Source organism: Lissotriton helveticus, chromosome 1_2 (genome assembly GCF_964261635.1).
Source record: "Lissotriton helveticus chromosome 1_2, aLisHel1.1, whole genome shotgun sequence".
Classification (NCBI taxonomy): domain Eukaryota; kingdom Metazoa; phylum Chordata; class Amphibia; order Caudata; family Salamandridae; genus Lissotriton; species Lissotriton helveticus.
The window spans coordinates 319,712,030-319,732,441 of record NC_136058.1 but is presented as its reverse complement, the minus strand read 5'-3'; the positions used below and the strand labels follow the sequence as shown (position 1 = coordinate 319,732,441).

The following is a 20,412-nucleotide window of genomic DNA, read 5'->3' as shown; positions in this document are numbered from 1 at the left end:
AGACCGGTGAGCAGGGCTCCTAGGTTCATTGTTGTAGAGGGGGCATCGGGGCACATTGCCGGTGCCGGCCCCCTCCCCTCCTACTGTACCGACTGCCCTTGGGTATTTTAGGAGCCCCAGTGGGAGTTCCATAGGCACAGTAGTGCCTGCGCTAATTTATTTTGCGGGCATTTGGCTTCTCAAGCCCCAGTGAGGGGTCGGGGGCACAGTGGTGCCCGCACTGATTGTCTTGGGGGTCACTTTAGTTACAGGGTCCCAGTGTGGACGCCTAAGAACCCCCACAGTGCCAGCGCTTGTTTTTCCCAGACCGCCAGCTGCCCTGCAAGCGCGCAGGCAGCTGCCACATTTGGGGGCACAATTGGTTACTGCTAGAGTCCCAGAGAGGGGATCAAGGGGCACGCTGGTGCCCATGATCATTCCCACAGCTGCCCAGCAATCAGTGGGCAGCTGCCACGTTTAGGCTGCTCTTTTTCTTTGTTGCTTTCGCTGCATGCACAGCCAGCCCGGACATTCTGGACATCGGGCATTTGAGCACCTGTGGAAGGCCAGTTGGCCTGGGGGACAGTCCTCATGTGTTGTGCCCTCGCTTGGGGTACACTGGTTATGCCTAATATTATTTATGCGTAATGTGCAATGCCTTTATGCCTGTGATACCTCTAACTGTTTTTTTATGCTTAGGAGGTTGTTTTGCCTAGTATAATTTATGCTAGTCAGTTTATGTTTCCCTACGTGACCTATGCCTATGGTGATTAGTATTGCGTAGTGTGTTCCTACCTTTTACCAGTGGTTACTGGGTGTGCTCTACAAGTAATATTTTGTGCTACAATTATTCTATGTGCTACATCTACTATTTCTACTAAGTGCTATTTCTGACGGTGGCCCATGTGGCCCTGTCCGGTGTATATAATCCCCTGTAAATACTGCCCCGTGCCAGTTGGCACAGTGTATCTGTGTGATTATGATCTAATGTGTTTATGGTAATACAAAGGCTATTTTTATATATAACCTTCTATGGAGTTCCTTTTTGTGGTGTGTCTATTGTGTTGCTGCTGTGTGTGTGTGTTGTGCAAACGCTTTACACATTGCCTCCGGGATAAGCCTTACTGCTCGTGCCAAGCTGCAAAGGGGGTGAGCAGGGGTTATCTTGGCATGTAACTCCCTTGCCCTGACTAGAGTGGTGGTCTCTGCCTGGCTTTGGCGCAAGCCTCAGCCAACTAGAGATCCCATTTCTAACACTAACACTGTTACAATGGGTTCTTCCTCAGACCCTTGGGTCACTGACAGCGTGGGGCACGTGAGAGTGTGTGTGAGTGGGAGCGTGTGACTGTTTCATCCACTGGGTACAGGACTGACCCATGTTGGCCCAGCAGCTTCTTTGGTTCTGGGAACGGAGGGGGGATTGCGACCCGATCCCAGCTTTTGGAGTTCCCCGTACTACTTCCTAGAATCCTGCTACTATGTTCTTTATCCTTTCCGAACCGCTACAGTGGTACCATCATTGGTGCCACTGACTTCTGCACCATTGTGGCCACAGATGTTCTGACCAGGACCGTCTGCTCCCAGCTCAGGGATTTCGCAGTAGCATCCTGGTTCTGTCCCAACCTCAATCAATCAATCAATCAGGGGTTGATAAATGTGCTACGTGTGCTACTCACCCGTGAGGGTATTAAGGATCTGAGGGGGTGGGGGGCGTTCGCAAGTCCGTTACCCGAAGAGCCATGTCTTGAGAGCCTTCCTGAAGGTGTTCATGGAGGGTGCGAGTTTGATATCTACCGGGAGCTCGTTCCAGGTTTTGGCTGCTGCGTGAGAGAAGGATCTTCCTCCTGCTCTGCGGATGTGTGGGGCCAGTGTGAGGATGGAAATTTGGAGCTTTCTTTTGGGTATGTGGAAGTTTATTCTATCGTCGAGGTATTTGGATCCGGTGTTGTGTAAGCATTTGTAAGCGTGGGTGAGGATTTTGAAGGTGACTCTTTTCTCCACGGGGAGCCAGTGGAGTCTTCATAGTTGTTGGCTGATGTGTTCATACCGGGGGATGCCAAGGACGAGTCTGGCAGCGGTGTTCTGTATTGTCTGGAGTTTTTGGAGTAGGGGCTTGTTTATGCCGGTGTAGAGAGCCTTTCCATAGTCCAGCCTGCTGGTGATGAGTGCACTGCACACCCACAATGACCCTGGATCATGTCCCTCATCCCCAGGCACACTGCAGCACACACACATAGCAAGAACAACACATCCACATTGACGACAATGTGGTACAATGTGCAACCGTGACACTTCAGAACAGAGGACACAACTGGCTCCGCACACTCGCTGAAACAGGCCTACTATATCTGACAGAGATGGAAACTGTGAAATGGAAATGTATGCGTACAACCTCACATCCGTCATGTTGTCCAAAGGTACACTGTCCCCCCTCTAAATCCTGTACCTCCAAAACAGTCACAATGCACATTGTCATACAGTCTGCATGCAAACAAGAACAATGCGCCAACATACATGTCAACATGCATCTCCCCTTCACATTGCAGAGGGACAAACAACACCTCCAGCAGAGCAGACCAGACAACTCATCAGTGATGCCGGAGAGGACCACCACACCTTTGACACCGATGCCCTCCAACAGACAATGGACATCCTGCGCAACTCACCACCAGGACCAGGGCAGCCAAGTTACTTAGGGAAGAAACCAGCCCCTGCAACAGACCACACAGCAGGAAGCACCCGCAAGCACGGCAGGCCCACAACACTTCACCGGGCCACACATGGCACCCCAAAGCCAGGTGTCAGAACGCCAAAAGGCGGAGGGCGGACAGGTGTGGGTGTGGTCCGAACCCATTGAAGGCAATCTAGATCACACACATGGATGTCCATTATCCTTCAGGGACCACCTACACCCCACAAAGGAGACCAACACTGCCATGGAGACACATGCAGATGCACATTTCCAGTACAGACTCACGCCTAGGGCACGCACATGTCAGTCACACACCCACGTTGGCTCTGTGTACGATGGCCCAGTCCACTCCCCTTATGATTTGAGTGGGTGACGACAAAGCTACATGTCCAAGCACAAACCCGCTGCCTGCGGTGGCATGTCTGCGTCTGCTGTACACAGCACAATGTAATGTCGTAGGGCCCTGGGCACCACGCAGATATTATGTTGAAGTGGCCACGGGCGCGTGCGCCCGGCCCCTTTATTAGCAGGGGCACATGTACAGTGACGCCTGTGCTGGATGTGTGTGGGGTGAGTGTGAGCCAGCCAGCATGGAGTGCTTGGTGCCAGCAACAACTTGAACAGTGGACACCAGTTCAATGGAAACAGACAACACCTGCATAACAGAGTCAACTGCTGAGCAACATGGAGGGAGCCGGAGCAAGTGCAGAGCACACCCAACATACAAGCAGAAGTGTCTGTGAGTTTCCGTGTGCTGAGGTTGGGGCACTAGAGTTGAGCACACTCATGTGAAGAAAATGTCTAGGATAGTGTTCCTCCTGGACATTCCTGATGCAGCTGCAGGGGGGGGGGGGGGGGGGTGTCACACCTGCATCATCTTCACCATCGTTGTCCCAGGTCTCCCACACTGCCTGGGGTGACATTGCTGCATGAGCTCTCCATAGCACACAACCAAAAGATGATTCATTGTGCACTGCGTTAGTTGCACCTGGAGTGCTGAGCAGGGGATCAGGCAGATGCTAGCATCCACGACAGGTGTGAGCAATTCCGTCAGTTTGCCAGTACCACCATTTTCGACTGTGGCAGTTGGCAGTAGGAGATGGTCCTGGTGACGGTGGCGTGTGTCTCCTGCTGTAATGCCACACCAGGGCCTGTCTGGACTCGATTTGATGTGTGAGTCCGCATTTGTAGCCGGAGGCAGCGACAGCGCAGGGCCACAGACACATGGCGTTGATGACCCAAAGACCTTCGCCTCGGACCCAATCCAATATCTCAGAAGAAGGGGTCTCGGACCTGAACAGCACAGAGTTAGTGGTCTCGGATGCACAGCGGTCGGCACAGGCACCATGCCACAGGACAGTGATATACGGTCCACTGAGATGGGGCCATGCGGACTGAGCGTGTCCTCGTTGAGGTCCAAGGTGATTGTGGCAAAGGGTTGCGGGGGACAGTGGAAGGAGTTCATCCAGGGCATGATGCAGGGGGCAGTACCAAGCAGAAACAGGAAATATGGAGGAGATGAATGCTACAGACTCATTCTTAGCACCAATTCGGTATCAGCAACATGAGGATGAACACTACCTCCTAGTCCATAGACTCAGACGTCACCAATGTATGATCAGAGAGTGTCCATGAATGTCGGGGAACAGACTTAGTGGCACCGGGGCTGAGGGGGATGCAGTCTGCAATGATGCCGGTACACTGATATAAACTCCGCCATTGCTAAATGAAGACTCTGTGGCCCACTGGATCGCAGTGTAGGCCGGAAGCAGCGGTCAGCAGTGGGCCACAGTCACATGTCATGGGCTCACGATGCACAGAGTTAGTGACACCAGGGCAGTTGTCTGTAGTGTTCGATCACCTCTGTAAAGATGATCCTTTTTTCCTCCCACATGCAACACATCATCCTCTTACACCTCTCCTTGCGTGCAATGATATGTACTCTGTCTTTGAATAATCAATGTCCAGTTCCCATTCTGTGAAATACTGGAGTGCAGCGTAGGGCGCGGGCAGTAGTCTGCGTGGGCCCCCAGACATGTGTGGTTGGAGTGCTATACACAGACTTGGTTGCTCCACATCGAAGGGAGTATAGTGATTTAACCTCTACCTTAAATATTGTTCTCTGCCACGGTGTAATGAAGACTCAGTTCCAAATGTGTGACCTACTCTGGCGCAGCGTAGGCCATGGGCAGTAGTCCGTGTGGGCCCACATGCATGTGTGGTTGTGATGCTATGCACACACATGGTGGCACCACTAATCGAAGGAGTTTAGACATATAAAATCTGCCATTTATTATGTCCTCTGCCATGGTGTAATCAAGACTCAGTTCCAAATGTGTGACTTAGTTGTCAGCTGTGTCTGCCAGTGAAGTATGTCAACAAGTAAGGAGTACTGGGGGCCTGTGTTGCGGAGGCCATGATGGTCTGAGGAGGCTGCCAAGGTCACGGGCCTCAGCTTTGGAGCCAGCACCGGCACGTGGTGGGCCCTCTTCGACACACGCCGGTGTCGGCAGGTGGGCATTGAGGCATGGGTGCGCAGGGGCGGGCAAGACTGCCTCGGGGACCAGCGGCCTGGGGTGCAGCAGATGCACAGGATCGCAGGCCCCGCCGCACACAGTGTCGTCCTTGTGGCTGGGTGAGAGGCACCCTCCTGGCAGAGACGTTGGGCATTCCGGAAGAGGACCACACCCAGAGTAACATACCTTTTATTCACACCCCTACACTGACCTGGCATATGCCTGGCCAGCCCACTCCGCTCACGCTTACGGGTGGGACGTAACAAGCTACATTTCAGCGTTCTTCCCCACTGGCTGGGGTGACATGGTTGGGTCCACTGTCCAGTACACTCCAAACACCAGCAGTATATGTCAACATGGAAATGTGTATGCTGTCTGCATACTGCAGTCTGGCCCTCACATCCACGCCACACTTGGCATTGTGTACATTCTCATTCATCGGTCACTTGCCTCCTTCGGGCATGCCGGGTCCCCAACTCTTCTGACATTCTGGTATTGTGTGGCTGAGGTGCCATGCCGTTGATGGCTCATGTACATGGCTGGGTCACGTTCCCGCAGTGAGTTCTGCTGTGGTGTCTGGTGGGTGTGCATGTTTTATGTGAGCTTGTGAGGTGTGCATTTCCTGTGTTGTGAGTTGCATGATTGTGGGATTGAGGTGTGTGGTGTGAGCATTTGGTATTGGCCAATGAGCTATGCATTTCCGTGGGTGCCATCCTGGTAGAGCAGGTTGATGATGGACTGTCGGAGGTGTATGCATCATGCACACTGCCTAGGTGGTTGGCGGCGATGTTGGCAGAGATGCCCCGGTGGTCCACTAGTGCTTGCCCATTGGTGGGATCCGTGTGCTTTCTGTTGTGCTTATTGTGTGCAGTGTTGCCAAGGGGCACAAGTGGGACATGTGTGCAGTTAATTGCCCCTTGACACGTGTGGGAAGCCAGCTGTGGCGTCGGCGCCTTGCTTGGTCTCCGGCTATTCCTGCGCAGTGTGGGGGAAGTATTGGTACTGGGGTACTAAGCTGATGGTGTCATCCATGACCGTTGTGAGGAACTCGGATTGGCCTGGCTATGTGACTCCACCGACTCAGGCGGTTGTTGGTTGGAGGGAACCAGAGTCCAACAGGTGCAGCACGGGCAGCAGCTTTGTCTGAGGTGAGATGTTGGTTATGAGCTGTGTTGGTATGGTCAGCCGGTGGTCAATGGTGGTCATTATGCGGAGGTTGGCTGTCCCTTGGGGCGTGTGGTGGGCAATGATATTCTCTGGTGTTGGGGCCGTGAGGTTGGTGCATTTTCTGGGGTCGCTGTGTTTGTCTGCGCTGCCTCATTGTTGGGCCGGGAGTGGTGGCAGTGGATGTTGTGGTCCTGTTGGGGCTCCGCGCTGCATGATCAGTGGCTCTGTGGCATCTGTTGCCCTTCAGGTGTGGCTGTGGGCTGGGCTCCCTTTTGTGGTGCAGGCTGTGGTCCGACTTTGCACCAGGTCCGAGCAGGTGTTAGTTTCCTGATGCTAACGTGCCTTATCGCATGTTTTGTGTTCGTAGCGCCGACCTGGCTGGTCATTGAGAGTGTTGCTGAGTGGTGTTCTCACGGCTTTTTGCTTGGGAACGGCTACTCTGCATCTCATTTGCGATAGTTGCCAGGGTCGTCTGTGGCAATGTTTTTTGCGGCTGCTATCGCGGGTAATACTTGTGATAAGAATACAACTTTAAAAATGTTTTAAACAACTTGGCCTATAGAAAACTATGGATGCGTGATTTCTCTCAAAGTACCTGTAGTTGTGACAAAATTACACAGTTAAACAGCTGCAGAGATGGGAAGCATCGAAAAACAAAAAGAATGAGACAGTTCTGCTGCACGCAGGAGAAGTTATGCATTGAATCCGGTCTGTAGGGGGAAGTGATGCGTCGATTCTGAGACGGTTCTGGTCCGCAGGTGATTCGTCGGGAAAACATGCCGCACAGGTACAATATGTAGAAATCCAGGATGCGTCAGCTATCGATGCTGCTGAGTCCAGCGGTGCTGTGTCGGCTTATTCAGCCACAATCCCTTGATGCGTTGGTTCCTGCAGCAGCGACAGGAGCTGCATAGATTTCGGCAGCAGCACTGCAATGCGTAGATATTCTTCTCATACAGCAGTTCTGCATCGAAAAAACAGCCGCAAGAAGAGCAATGCGCCGGGAGGAGCTACGCGCGCACCCGAGATGGCCGCGTGAGCACAGGGCTCCCGAGGACCCTCGCTGCCTCCCGCATTTATCCTGGATAATATCCTGATTTGATGGAAGGTCATTGAAGACGCAACCCGGCTGATGTACTAGCAGGTTTTTGGGTCGGAATCGGACGCAGGGTCCCCGAGTTCTGTTGTCTTGAAATTTGTGGCCTTCTCCATGGAACAGCCTGGACCTTGAGTTGGGACAGTGCCCAGGTCGTAATTTAACAACAACGGCTTGAGGAGATCAGACCACAGCCTCACTTCACTTTCGGTTTCGTTTCTCCAGCGCACTGTCTCCTATCTGCGGTGTGTCTGTTGATCGGACGAGCTCCGATGCCAGCTCATTGAGCTTCGAGCTAGCGACGGTTTGGCTGTGGACTCAAACTGGCCCAACTTCGCCTCCTGTATTCTTGTGTGTGAATTTTACGGAGCCATTTGGACCAGATCCCAAGCCTCCCTCCGGGGCACCCGGCTCGCCATGACGGGCAAGCCCGAGGGTGAAAAACAGAAAGTCAAGACCACTATCCGTGGAGGTTCAACCCACACGAACATCATGGATCGCTACACACTTTCTAAAGGATCCCGTGGTGGCGCACCTAAGGCCAGGGAGGAGGCTGTCGGCGATCCTGCTGTATTGGCGGAATTAACGCTACAGGACGTGATGGGCGCCATTGCTGGTATTCAGTCTTCTATTGGCCAACAGTATGAAGCCCTGGCTCTGAAGTTGGACACGGTGGCTATTGATGTCAACCTCATTCGAACTGATTTGGCCAAGACGAACGAGGAGGTGAAGTCATTGGACCTAAAGACATCCAGCCTTACCACGGATGTGTCCGACTTGCAAACAGAAGTGCGCAACCTTAGATCTGCTAATGACTTTTTTGCTCGTCGCTTGGAGGATTTTGAAGGCCGCGCACGGCGCAACAAAGTGCGTATTATTGGGGTCCCGGAGGATTCTAGTTTCGCCACTGATCTTCGTGTGGAGGACCTCATTCTTAATCATCTTGCACCCAAGGGCCTGAGCGAATTCTTCGCCATCGAACGTGCGCACAGAGTGCCAGGGGGACAGGCGAAACCCGGTTTTCCCCCCGTCCGATTATTGCACGGATCTTCAACTTCAGAGATCGCGACGCCATTCTGCAGGCGGCACGGACAAGCGGCCCAACGCAGTTCGAGAACGCTGCTGTGAACTTTTATCCGGACTTTTCTCAATCTGTCCAGAAACAACGGATGGGATTTCAAGGTGTGAGACGGCGGCTAGGAGACATGGACCTAAAATACGCTATGTTAGTCCCGGCCCGACTGCGTGTTGAATATGACAATCGAACATTCTTCTTTGTCAGGCCTGAGGAAGCGAGTGATTGGTTGGACACTTTGCCGGCTCGCCGTGCTGGCCAGGAACATGCTGGTGGTGCTGAGGGGGGCTGATGGACCAAGAATGATTATGGTGCCTGTGTCCGGAACATTATTCAACGTGTCCAGCTGAGGCTCACTGACTTCCTTGATCAGTCCATTCGTATCTTGGGAGGTAGCGGGGATGGCGGGACCCTTTCCTCCTCTGGGGTTTTCTTTGTGTAGATTAGTTCTATGTTTGTAATTGCTAGGGCGAAAGGCACACTGCAAATTGGGGTGGCTTCTGAGTCGGTGCAGGGGTGCAGGGTGGGGGGGAGTTGTGTTGGGAACATTGGGGGGGGGAGGGCCATGTTTCGGGATTGTTTGTTTTTTCTTTTTCAAGGCAAGGTATTTTCATTATCTTTGACATTGGTGTGATGCTCGTTTTGCGATGGGAGTTCACTGTGGGCCTGGATGGGGGGTAGGGGGCTGAGGGTATTGTGCTAGAATGTGAATGGGTGGGGTGATCGTATAAAGAGAGGGGTGGTTATGCAGCTGTTGCGGCGCCTTTCGCCTGATGTCATTTTACTACAAGAGACACACTTGATAGGAAATACTTGTCATGCTCTTAATCGACGGGGTTATCGTCTTGCTGCTCATTCTGGATTTACATCTAGTTCCAGAGGAGTGGGTATTTTGCTTAGGGTTTCCCTCCCCCTCGAGGTTGACGATGTGATCCTTGATGCCAGGGGTCGATATGTTGCACTTGTTGGGCGGTGGGAGGGAAAACCAATTTCGTTGGTGTCGGTATATGTCCCTCCGGGCTTACAATCCACGACATTTACGGACCTGGGGTGGATGGTTCTGGGTCTCCCGGAGGGTGTTTTGATACTGGGTGGTGATTTTCACTCTGTCATTTCTGGCAGGATAGACCGCTATCCGCCCCGAGATCTTCCTGCTGCGCAATCCTGGTTGGGTGACTTCCTGGAAACATTGGGGCTTATAGACTGTTGGAGACTGATGCATCCGGAGCAAACACAGTTTACTTTCCATTCGGGAGCTCATGGTAGACTTTCTAGATTGGATTATAGCCTGATACCGGCTGCCCTGTCCCCTTCGATTGGAGAGATTAGACACTTGGCCCGGGGTATATCAGACCATTCCCCTATTTGGTTTCATTTTAATCTTAGCATCGGCGCCGAAGGGAGGGTGGCCCCGATTAACCCCTGGTATCTTCTTAACCCTAAGACTCGCACTGAATTGATTAAATCATTTGATCTGTATTTTACTGAGAATGCTGGTTCTGTATCCTCGCCTGTTTCGTTGTGGGAAGCCTTTAAAACTGTGATCAGGGGACAGGCATTGTCTTTGGTGGGGTGTGCTAAGAAACGTAGGAATGAGGCAATTGTTCAGCTCGAGACTGAAATCATAGACCTGGAGACTGCATTGGAACGAGAGGTGTCTCGAGAAGTATTACATGTCCTCCGCCTTAAACAATTAGAATATAAAACTTTGGTTACTGATGCGTCACGGATGATGAGTAGGGAACAGCAGGGACGGCTATATGATGTGGGTGATAAAGCAGGAAAATTGATTGCCTGGCTGGACAGAAGGGAAAGAGCGAGTCGAGTTGTTCCGGTGATTGAGACATGTGGTGGTGTGCGTGTAACAGACCCTGTTGGAATTGTTGAATGCTTTGCTGACTATTTTCGAGAGGTCTATACCTCGGTGTCTGACAGGCCCGAGGAGGATTCGCAGTTGTTGCTTCGAGATATAGCACTTCCATGTTTGTCGGAATTGGATCGGGACTGTTTGGATGCCACGCCCTCGGTGGATGAGGTGGCTCTCACGCTGCGCTCCATTCGTTCCGGCAAGGCTCTGGGTCCCAATGGCCTTCCTGTTGAACTGTATAAATTACGCCCTGATACTCTAGCTCCCTATCTCCGTGATATGTTTTTGGCTGCGCGAGACAGTGGCTCCCTCCCCAGGGATCAGCGTCTTGCTACCATTGTGGTGATCCATAAGGAAGGTAAACCACGGGATCGCTGCTCGTCTTATAGACCCATTTCGCTCTTAAATGCGGAGCCTAAGATCCTCGCCAAACTACTTGCTAATCGTCTGATTACGGTTATTAGCGACCCGATTCATCCGGATCAATCCGGTTTTATCCCGCACCGTAACACGGCATTAAACTTGCGACGTTTGCATGGTGTTCTCGCGAGGGCCCCGACGCTGCGTGAACCGGCCATCTTGGCGTCCTTGGATGCCACGATGGCCTTTGATACAATCGAATGGTCTTATCTCTGGGCGGTACTCGCCAAAATTGGATTTGGCGCTGGTTTTATTGGTTGGGTCAAACTCCTGTACGAAACGCCCCTGGTGCAGGTGGTGGTTAATGGTCGTGTCTCCGTGCCTTTTACTCTTGGGAGAGGCACGCGGCAGGGTTGTCCGTTGTCCCCGCTCCTCTTTGCTCTGGCATTGGAGCCACTCGCCGCTTGGCTACGGTGGGAACCTTCGATGAAGGATATACGCTGGACGCCGGAATTTGAAGATCGTGTTTCCTTATACGCGGATGATATTTTATTGTACCTCTCGTCTCCCCAAAAATCGCTCAACGTATTGTTTGACGTACTTAACTCCTTTGGGACGAACTCGGTCCTTATCATTAATTGGTCGAAACCCTACATTTATGTACTTGCGGGTGATGTACCTCGTTTGCCGCGGGGCTATCCCATCCAGTTGTCGCTCTCTGGCTTTAAGTACTTGGGTGTGTTTATCTCGTTGGATCCAGCGGTTCGTTATGAACGCAATTTACTCCCCCCACTCCAAAGGTTGCGCTCCGATGTAGCGCGTTGGCGTAAATTACCGTTATCTCCCCTAGGGCGTGCGGCCCTTTTTAAAATGATGTTCTTACCGCGGTTCCTATACGCACTTCAGAATAGTTTTGATGTCATCCCGTTGAAATACTTCCGGGAAGTAGAATCGTTGCAGAGGCAATTAATATGGGACGGACGTTCACGCATCGCTCTTCCAAAGTTGACCCTCCCCTGGTATGATGGCGGTATAGCGCTCCCGGATATTCATAGGTATTATTGGGCCTCCCACCTTGCTGCCATCAACCACGGGACGTAGGGCCCAGCGTTGAATCCAGAGTTTGAAATGGATAAGTGGCTGCTCCCGGGTGGGGATTACAACAGGGCACTTTATTCGAGACCCTCGCGTTCACAACTCTCGGGACCTACCGCTATAGCCGTGCGGGTATGGCATAGCGCAACGGCGGCTATGGGCTGGAGTGATAAACTAACTGGCGCAACTCCGCTCTATGCCTCTGCGAAGTTGGGTGGTCTGTGGAAGACGAAGGGATTTGATAAATGGGACTCTATCGGTATTAGTAAAGTGCGTGATCTCTGGGTTAAAGGAAAGGTGAAGACCTTCTCGGATTTGCAAGTAGAGTATCAGCTGAGTGACAGGGAAAAATGTCGTTATATCCAGGTACGCCATGCCTTGAACTCTGTGTTACCAGTGGGTAGTGTTATTCCGGAATCTTCCCCCCTCGAGGATCGTATACTTGACGGTTATGTACCAGACAGTACTATCTCATTGTTCTATAAGAAAATGATTAATGACCGATCGAGTCTGCTTGATCGCCTTCGTGAAGCTTGGATTGCTGACGGTATTGAACTGGATGATGAGGACTGGCAGTCTGCGATCTCCTCTCCCAGGGAGGTAGCGATTCCGGCACGCCTCCGTCTGGTCCAACTCAAGATCCTCCACAGAATCTATGTCACCGGTCCCCGTCTGATCCATATGGGATACTCCACGGATGGCATGTGTAGGCGTGGGTGTGGTCTCCTTGGCACCTACCTCCATATCATATGGGAATGCCCTGAGGTAGTGCGATTTTGGAAACGTATACATGAGGTGATGGATGAAGTAACGGGTGTTGTGATGATGCCGGAAACCCGACAATGTTTATTGAATGTGTGGGGTCCGAATGATTATGATGTGTCGCAGCTTCGGTGGGTGACTCTTGCCAATATGGTTGCGAAGAGGGATATTGCACAGTTGTGGGGGTCCCCGAGGCCGCCTACAGTGACTGCTTGGGAAGAGAGTCTGGACTGGTGCATGTTCAGAGAGAAAACAGTGTATATGGCAAGAGGTAGGCCCAAAAAGTGGGGGAAGATTTGGAACCAGTGGAATTAATATTGTGGAGATATCTGTACGCCCCCACTCACTGCGATTCCTAGTCCTTCCCAGTCGCCCTGACCTACATTCCTTCTAGCTGTGGTATATTGTGCTGTTCATATGCAATTCTACCTTTGTCTCCCTCCCCTCATCTGTGTTTACCAACTCTTTTTCTCCTGTTGACATGTATCTCCCATCTTCCTTGAGCGCAGGCCTAATGGTTGTATTATTGCTGTATTGCCTTGATTGTATGTTTGATGTGTTGTTTCCTTTTGTTTCTACAATAAAAAGTAAAAAAAAAAAAAAAAGAAGAGCAATGCGCCAATTTCCTTGTAGTTGCGTTTCTTTTCCAGCTTCCAACAACAGGAAAACCCACAAGAAGCCCAACAAAGTCACAGGCACCTCTTGGCAGCTCAGAACTACCAGCAAGGAAGTTCAGGGGATCTGGGGGTGCTTTGTGTCCCTGAGACTTCAGAACAGGAGGCCAGCACACAAGGGCCCTTGGAGATCTGTCTCAAGCAGGGAACACAGCACGCAGCAAAGTCCTTATCCTTTCCTTGCCAGAATTAACTACTGCAGGCCCACCAGAGAAAACACACAGCAAAGGGCTAGTACTTCCCCTTCAGTTTCTCCAGCTCTTCTCCTTGGCAAAGGTTCTTCTTGGTTCCAGAAGTAGTCTAAGGTGCTGAGTTTTAGGTCTAATACTTATATCCCAAAATGACTTTGTTCTCTTTCTGCAAGGGTCTCTCGGCCCAGTCCAAACCAGTTCTGTCCTCACTGCTGTAGCATGACCGAATGTGGTGGAGGGGTCATTGTGCAAGGAAGACAGGCACTCGTCAGGTGCGAGGAAATCTCCTCCCCCTACTCTAAATTCAGCCAGGGTCTATTCAGCCCAGCTCTGGGTCATCTAGGACTGTCCAGGCACACCTCCCCCCCCCCTAGTGGCAGTATACAGGGAATGTACATCACCAGCCCCTGTCACTCCAAAACCATACAGTCAATACACAAACAGCCAGAGGCACACAGAATGGTTAAACAAAAAAATGCCTACTTACTAAAAGATGTGTTATTAAATTCTGAGTTCAGGGAGCCTAAACTTTATTTCTGCATCTTGTCCCATTGAGAAGTTATACTTGTTAGATGTTACAAAGCATTTCCTTTTTGTCCTATGGGGCAAGAAAGCCTCTCAATAAAGAAAATCGAAATTTGCAGTATTTCACTATCTGAACATGTCACACACACCAGTACATGTAGTACCTTCCACATACACTGCACTCTGCCCTGGGGGGTACCTCTGGCCTTCCATAGGGGTGCCTTACATGAAAGAATACGGAAGGTTAGGGCATGGCAAGTGGGTGCACTTGCCAAGTCGACGTGGCAGTTAACAGCTGCGCACAGACACTGCGGTAGCAGGTCTGAGTTACCTTTTCAGAGCTACTCATGTGGGTGGCACAATGAGTGCTGCAGGTCCATTAGTGATTAAATCAAGCTCAAAGTTGTGAGTTCCTAGATATGAGCTAACCTTACTTGCTCAAAGTATTCAATATAAACATTTAAACTGAAAATGCAACAACCCAGATTGACATAGTGGAGAATAAACAATTTTATTCAACCAACTTCCAGTAGTCTTTAACCCCTTCCATGCTCATGACGAGCTAAGCTTGTCATGCAGTACACTGCTCGTGTGCTCATGACGAGCTGAGCTCGTCATGAACCATGGAAATCTGAAAAGTTCAGCACCCTGGAAAATCTCCTGCAGCATTGAAGGTGTTAAATTCTTTTTGCGAAAATCAATTCTAATAACTTTAGGTACACAGAGAGGAAGCTCAAAAGAACGTGCAAATAGGGAAGGGTGCTCAAGAATTAGAGGGGTGAGTGAAAAAGAGCAAAAATACGTGACATTTTAAAAACATGGAGAAGCATGGACTGGTTCACTAATTCCAGTAAAGTGTGTCTCGGCCACAAATACTATTCCCACATAGTACATTTACATCAAGAATTGACTTTTTGGCACGTTTTTACGATTCGTTTTCAGATGCGGAGTCGAGACGCTGATCCGTGAAGTGACCGAATCCGGCACTCTTAACGAAGAGGAAGAATTTACCTCTGCTGACTGGGGTGAGGACTCCACCCCTTCCGCCACATAATTGTGGACACCTCCTTGCAGAAATCGCAACATACACCCAAATAAGAAAGGGTTGTATAACCTGATTAGGATTTAGAATACAGCCGCAGATGTACACATGGACTGTGACATATGGTACACCTGTGATACACCATAAGATGCCCTGTTTGGAATATTAATTACCCTGACTACCCTGATTTCTACTTGGGAAATTGACATCATTCTGGTACAGAGGTTGCCCTTTCGTCCTGAAGAAGACCCGCAGGCTGAGGCTCCCACTTATCCCCCAAGCACTAAGCCGGGTCGAAACATCGACGCCCACCCATACCCTCTTGGACCACGCACAACCCCAATCTGTAAAAACGTCCCAAAAAGTCAATTCTTGATGTAAATGTACTATGTGGGAATAGTATTTGTGGCCGAGACACACTTTACTGGAATTAGTGAACCAGTCCATGCTTTTCCATGTTTTTAAAATGTCACGTATTTTTGCTCTTTTTCACTCACCCCTCTAATTCTTGAGCACCCTTCCCTTTTTGCACGTTCTTTTGAGCTTCCTCTCTGTGTACCTAAAGTTATTAGAATTGATTTTCGCTAAAAGAATTTAAAGACTACTGGAAGTTGGTTGAATAAAATTGTTTATTCTCCACAATGACAATCTGGGTTGTTGCATTTTCAGTTTAAATGTTTATATTGAATACTTTTAGCAAGTAAGGTTAGCTCATATCCAGGAACTCATAACTTTGAGCTTGATTGAATCATATAACCATCTCTGGTCTGGGACCATTGTTTTTGATAACGTACTATACCCAGGTCCAGGACCACTTTGGGTCACCCCATTTTTGATAATGGCAGGTCCATTAGTAGCATTGATTTACAGGCCCTGGCACACTTTAGTGCACTTTACTAGGGGCTTACCAGTAAATCAAATATGCCAAGTAGGCAGAATCACTTGTAAACACAATTTACACAGGGAGCACTTGCACTTTGACACTGATTAGCATTGGCAAAGTGCCCAAAGCATCTAAGCCTGCAAAAACGAAATCCATCACCTCATCAAAATTACAGGAGGTAGAGACAAAAAGTCAGGTGAAACCACACCAAAAATGTCAAGTCTAACATGCCTGATCCTCATTGCAGAGATTCCTCCAGAGTGCAGAGACTCCCCACTACTGCGGGGCCTCCGCCACAAGTGCAAAGACTCTCCCACGACTGTGGGCCTCCACCAAGAGTGCGGAGACTCCCCCACGACTCTGGGCCTCTACCACGAGTGCAGAGACTCCCCCACGACTGTGGGCCTCCACCACAAGTGCAGAGACTCCCCACTACTGCGGGGCCTCCGCCACAAGTGCAGAGACTCTCCCACGACTGTGGGCCTCCACCAAGAGTGCAGAGACTCCCCCACGACTGTGGGCCTCTACCACGAGTGCTGAGACTCCCCCACGACTGTGGGCCTCCACCACAAGTGCAGAGACTCCCCCACGACTGTGGGCCTCCACCACGAGTGCAGAGACTCCCCCACGACTGTGGGCCTCCACCACGAGTGCAGAGACTCCTCCACGACTGTGGGCCTCCACCACGAGTGCTGAGACTCCCCCACGACTGTGGGCCTCCACCACAAGTGCAGAGACTCCCCACGACTGTGGGCCTCCACCACGAGTGCAGAGACTCCCCCACGACTGTGGGCCTCCACCACGAGTGCAGAGACTCCCCCACGACTGTGGGCCTCTACCACGAGTGCAGAGACTCCCCCACGACTGTGGGCCTCTACCACGAGTGCAGAGACTCCCCCACGACTGTGGGCCTCCACAACAAGTGCAGAGACTCCCCCACGACTGTGGGCCTCTACCACGAGTGCAGAGACTCCCCCACGACTGTGGGCCTCCACCACAAGTGCAGAGACTCCCCCACGACTGTGAGCCTCCACCACAAGTGCAGAGACTCCCCCACGACTGTGGGCCTCCACCACGAGTGCAGAGACTCCCCACGACTGTGGGCCTCCACCACAAGTGCAGAGACTCCCCACGACTGTGGGCCTCCACCACAAGTGCAGCGACTCCCCCACGACTGTGAGCCTCCACCACAAGTGCAGAGACTCCCCCACGACTGTGGGCCTCCATCACAAGTGCAGAGACTCCCCCAGGACTGTGGGCCTCCACCACGAGTGCAGAGACTCCCCCACGACTCTGGGCCTCCACCACTAGTGCAGAGACTCCCCCACAACTGTGGGCCTCCACCACAAGTGCAGAGACTCCCCCACGACTGCGGGGTCTCCATCACCAATGCGGGGGCCCTTTGTGAATCAGGCCCTGAGTATCTGAGACGTGCTATGCATGAGGTGAAACCTGAGCCTAGACCTGGAGTTCGAGGCAAGGAATGAATGTTGAAAGGTCATGTTAGTGAATCAGTGATGCTATATGAATAAAGAAGGTGAATGCAAAGAACAGCATCGAGAAAGGAAATTGCACCTGAAGTTGGATTGTTTCTAATGACTGATAAAGACATAGACAAATAATGAGAAAATTGAGACAAAAATGAGATAGAAGAATTAAAGATGCAATAATTAAGGCTCATTCATAGTTCCCAATGTATTTCGGACAATCTGTCATTCATCAGGGGAAATTTCTTGTCAAGACTAGAAGGTAATACACGACTGCTCTTAAATTGAGGAAGCAGAAAGCGCTAAGCGGTGGGAGTGAAGTTCAATCTCTGGAAAATGTGATTGAAAACCTCTAAGCATTCATCAAGATTGTGATCAGTGGCTCGTGGACCGTGATCCGGACCCGGACGAAACATAGTCCTATGCCTATGTCCATGCTGTCCTGTTTTTTTCTTCTGAAAATCTGGCAACCCTACTTTAATTGTTACGGAGACTTGTGGAGGGAGGGCGAGCAGTAGAAGCACCCCCACCCCCTTCAGTGCCTTGACACCCTCGCGTGTGAGTAGTGCGCTCTACAAATGTTTTGATTAATTGATTGATATTTGTCATTGGCTTCTGTCTTTGTCCTTCGTAAATGCTGGCTTCTGATTCAGTAATCGGCTTCTCAGTCCCTCCTTAGTTCCGCCTTGTCTTCTTTCGGAACTCCCATGGCTACTGGCCCTTTTACTTCAGTTGTTACACGGTACGTTTAAATTAGTCTGTAAGCACTATTCTCTTTATTGAGTTTTTCTTACTGTAGGCAGGACGTGCGCTGCTTCAGCTGGAACCGCTTATTTTTGTTTACTAGTGCCACTAGTTGATGGACGAGCTGTGTCTAAAGAAAGGTCTGTGGCTGCTATTAAAGTGAAATCGCAGTATGGGGCGCCTTTACAAAAGAAAGCATTTGCTTGTCTTGGCAAACAAATGTTTTTTTTGTAAAAGAGCCCCATACCCTGCTTTCACTTTAACGGCGGCCCGCCCCTTTTTAGGCACTGCTCGTCAAAAGAAAAGGGCACGGCTTCCATTAACCTGAAAGCGCAACATGAGGCACTTTAAAAAAACAACCATTTGCAATGCAATAGCTCAGACTCACGTAAATGCGAGTCCTGTTGCATTGAAATGCTTCTGTTTATTGTTTTCGTCTTCAGTCTCATGCACTGCAGCGTAATGGATCTGCTAACCGATTCCAGTAAATTCTACTGACTCTACTCAGTACTAAATATGTAAAATATTAAGTGCCAGGGCTCTAACCAGGGGGCCACTGCAGCTTGCACTTCCCATCGCCGTCATCATTGCTGCCAAAGCAACTACTAACCATCTCTCTCCCATGTAAATGCGCCAGTTCATATTATTCCAGGTCCCCAAAACTAAAGGAATGGTTGGGGGAGCAGGTATCAGCATTATTTTAATGTATAATGTATTTATAAACAACTGTTGTTCTGCTCATCATTAAATTAGATGAACAGTGCCACCATGTGCCAGACTTCTCTTAGTATGAAATCGACATTTAGGGAACGGTGCAGAGCACCGGAAACCAATTAAGCACGGTGCTGAGCTCCGGAAAGCACCGGCTCAAATAAAGCACTGCTCAAACTTTAATCATCACAGCATTGGGTGTTTTTGATGCTTGGCTTTAATTGTTTTCCATCTGACCGTGAAAATATGTATGTAGGATTATATATAATTTGTTTTAAAAGTCCAGGTAGAAATCGTGACTACACTCCGCACAGGTTGCTTATAGCACCAGTGGCCGATGGAGAATAGAGGGGCATATTACCAACCAATAGAGATAATTTTTGTCTCTAACTTGTTTAGAGACAAAAATTATCGCCGCACATCGGCGATTTTTATCGCAGATAATTAGCAAGGTTTATCGCAAATGCGATAAAAAACGGCCGCAATGCATGAATATCGCTGAAAAGTCCGCGATATTCATGCATTATCGAGCAAATGCTCTTAGCCATGTTATCCACCTCCCATTGGTTAACATGGCTAAGAACTGCTCAGGGCAGGTGTTAGCTTTTGGAGATATTCGCGCATAGCGCGAATATCTCCAAAAGTTGGTAATAGGAGATAGCGATGTTAGCGACTGTTTCCAGTCGCTAACATCTTGGCACGCCCACTTTGCATGTCATTAGTGATAAATATCACTGACATGCAAAGCGGGGCCCAAGATGGTCGCTATCTCCTATTAGCTGTCGCTAACTGGTGTTAGCGACAGCTTGGTAATAGGGAGATAATTTTATCTCCGCTTAAGCGGAGATAAACCTCCTTGATAATATGCCCCAGAGTGTCGTTGTCCTTCATCTAAAGCACAGAGGGAAAGTTCGAGATTTATCTGGGGGTGAAAGAAATATGCTTTTGCCATTGTGTATACAATTTGGCCGGGGTCTTCACTCTAAGCACATTCGGGCTGAAACATGATGTATTAACCGGTTCACGTAAACGCCGCCATTTCAAACTTAAATGAGCACAGCGTGGGTGTTTTTGAAGATTGTATATATTTATTTTATACCTTAATAGGAGCGTCGAGTCCATTGTCGCACGTCGTTCATGGAGCAAGGTATTTCAGATGAATGGTTTCCGACGGGAGTAAGCAGCCCCAGTGGCCTAATGGATAAGGCACTGGCCTCCTAAGCCAGGGATTGTGGGTTCGAGTCCCATCTGGGGTGGAGCCGGATGTGTTTTTGTGATTTGTCTGGATCTTCACCCTCAACATTAGGACAGTCGTGGGTGTAGGGGAAATCAAACATGTACATCGAGCGGCCGAATTGCACAATATGAACCAGGTAATGCACGATCAATCCCGGCTACTCCACTTGACCAAATTGTGTGATTTTCAGCAATTGTTTTATTTCACTTTCCCTCATTTTTCGTGATGATCACATATAAAATTACCATGAAATACACGAGCTCAAGATGTGCGCTGTACGAAAAATCAACTCCTGTGTATGATATTATA

General features: G+C 50.1%; 1 non-coding gene across 1 annotated transcript; it reads left to right on the top strand.

Annotated features, from left to right (window-relative positions):
* The first annotated feature begins 20,049 nt into the window (after positions 1 to 20,049).
* Positions 20,050 to 20,122, top strand: TRNAR-CCU (transfer RNA arginine (anticodon CCU)). The gene has a single exon. It is a non-coding gene; the product is annotated as a tRNA-Arg (tRNA).
* The last annotated feature ends 290 nt before the right edge of the window (positions 20,123 to 20,412 follow it).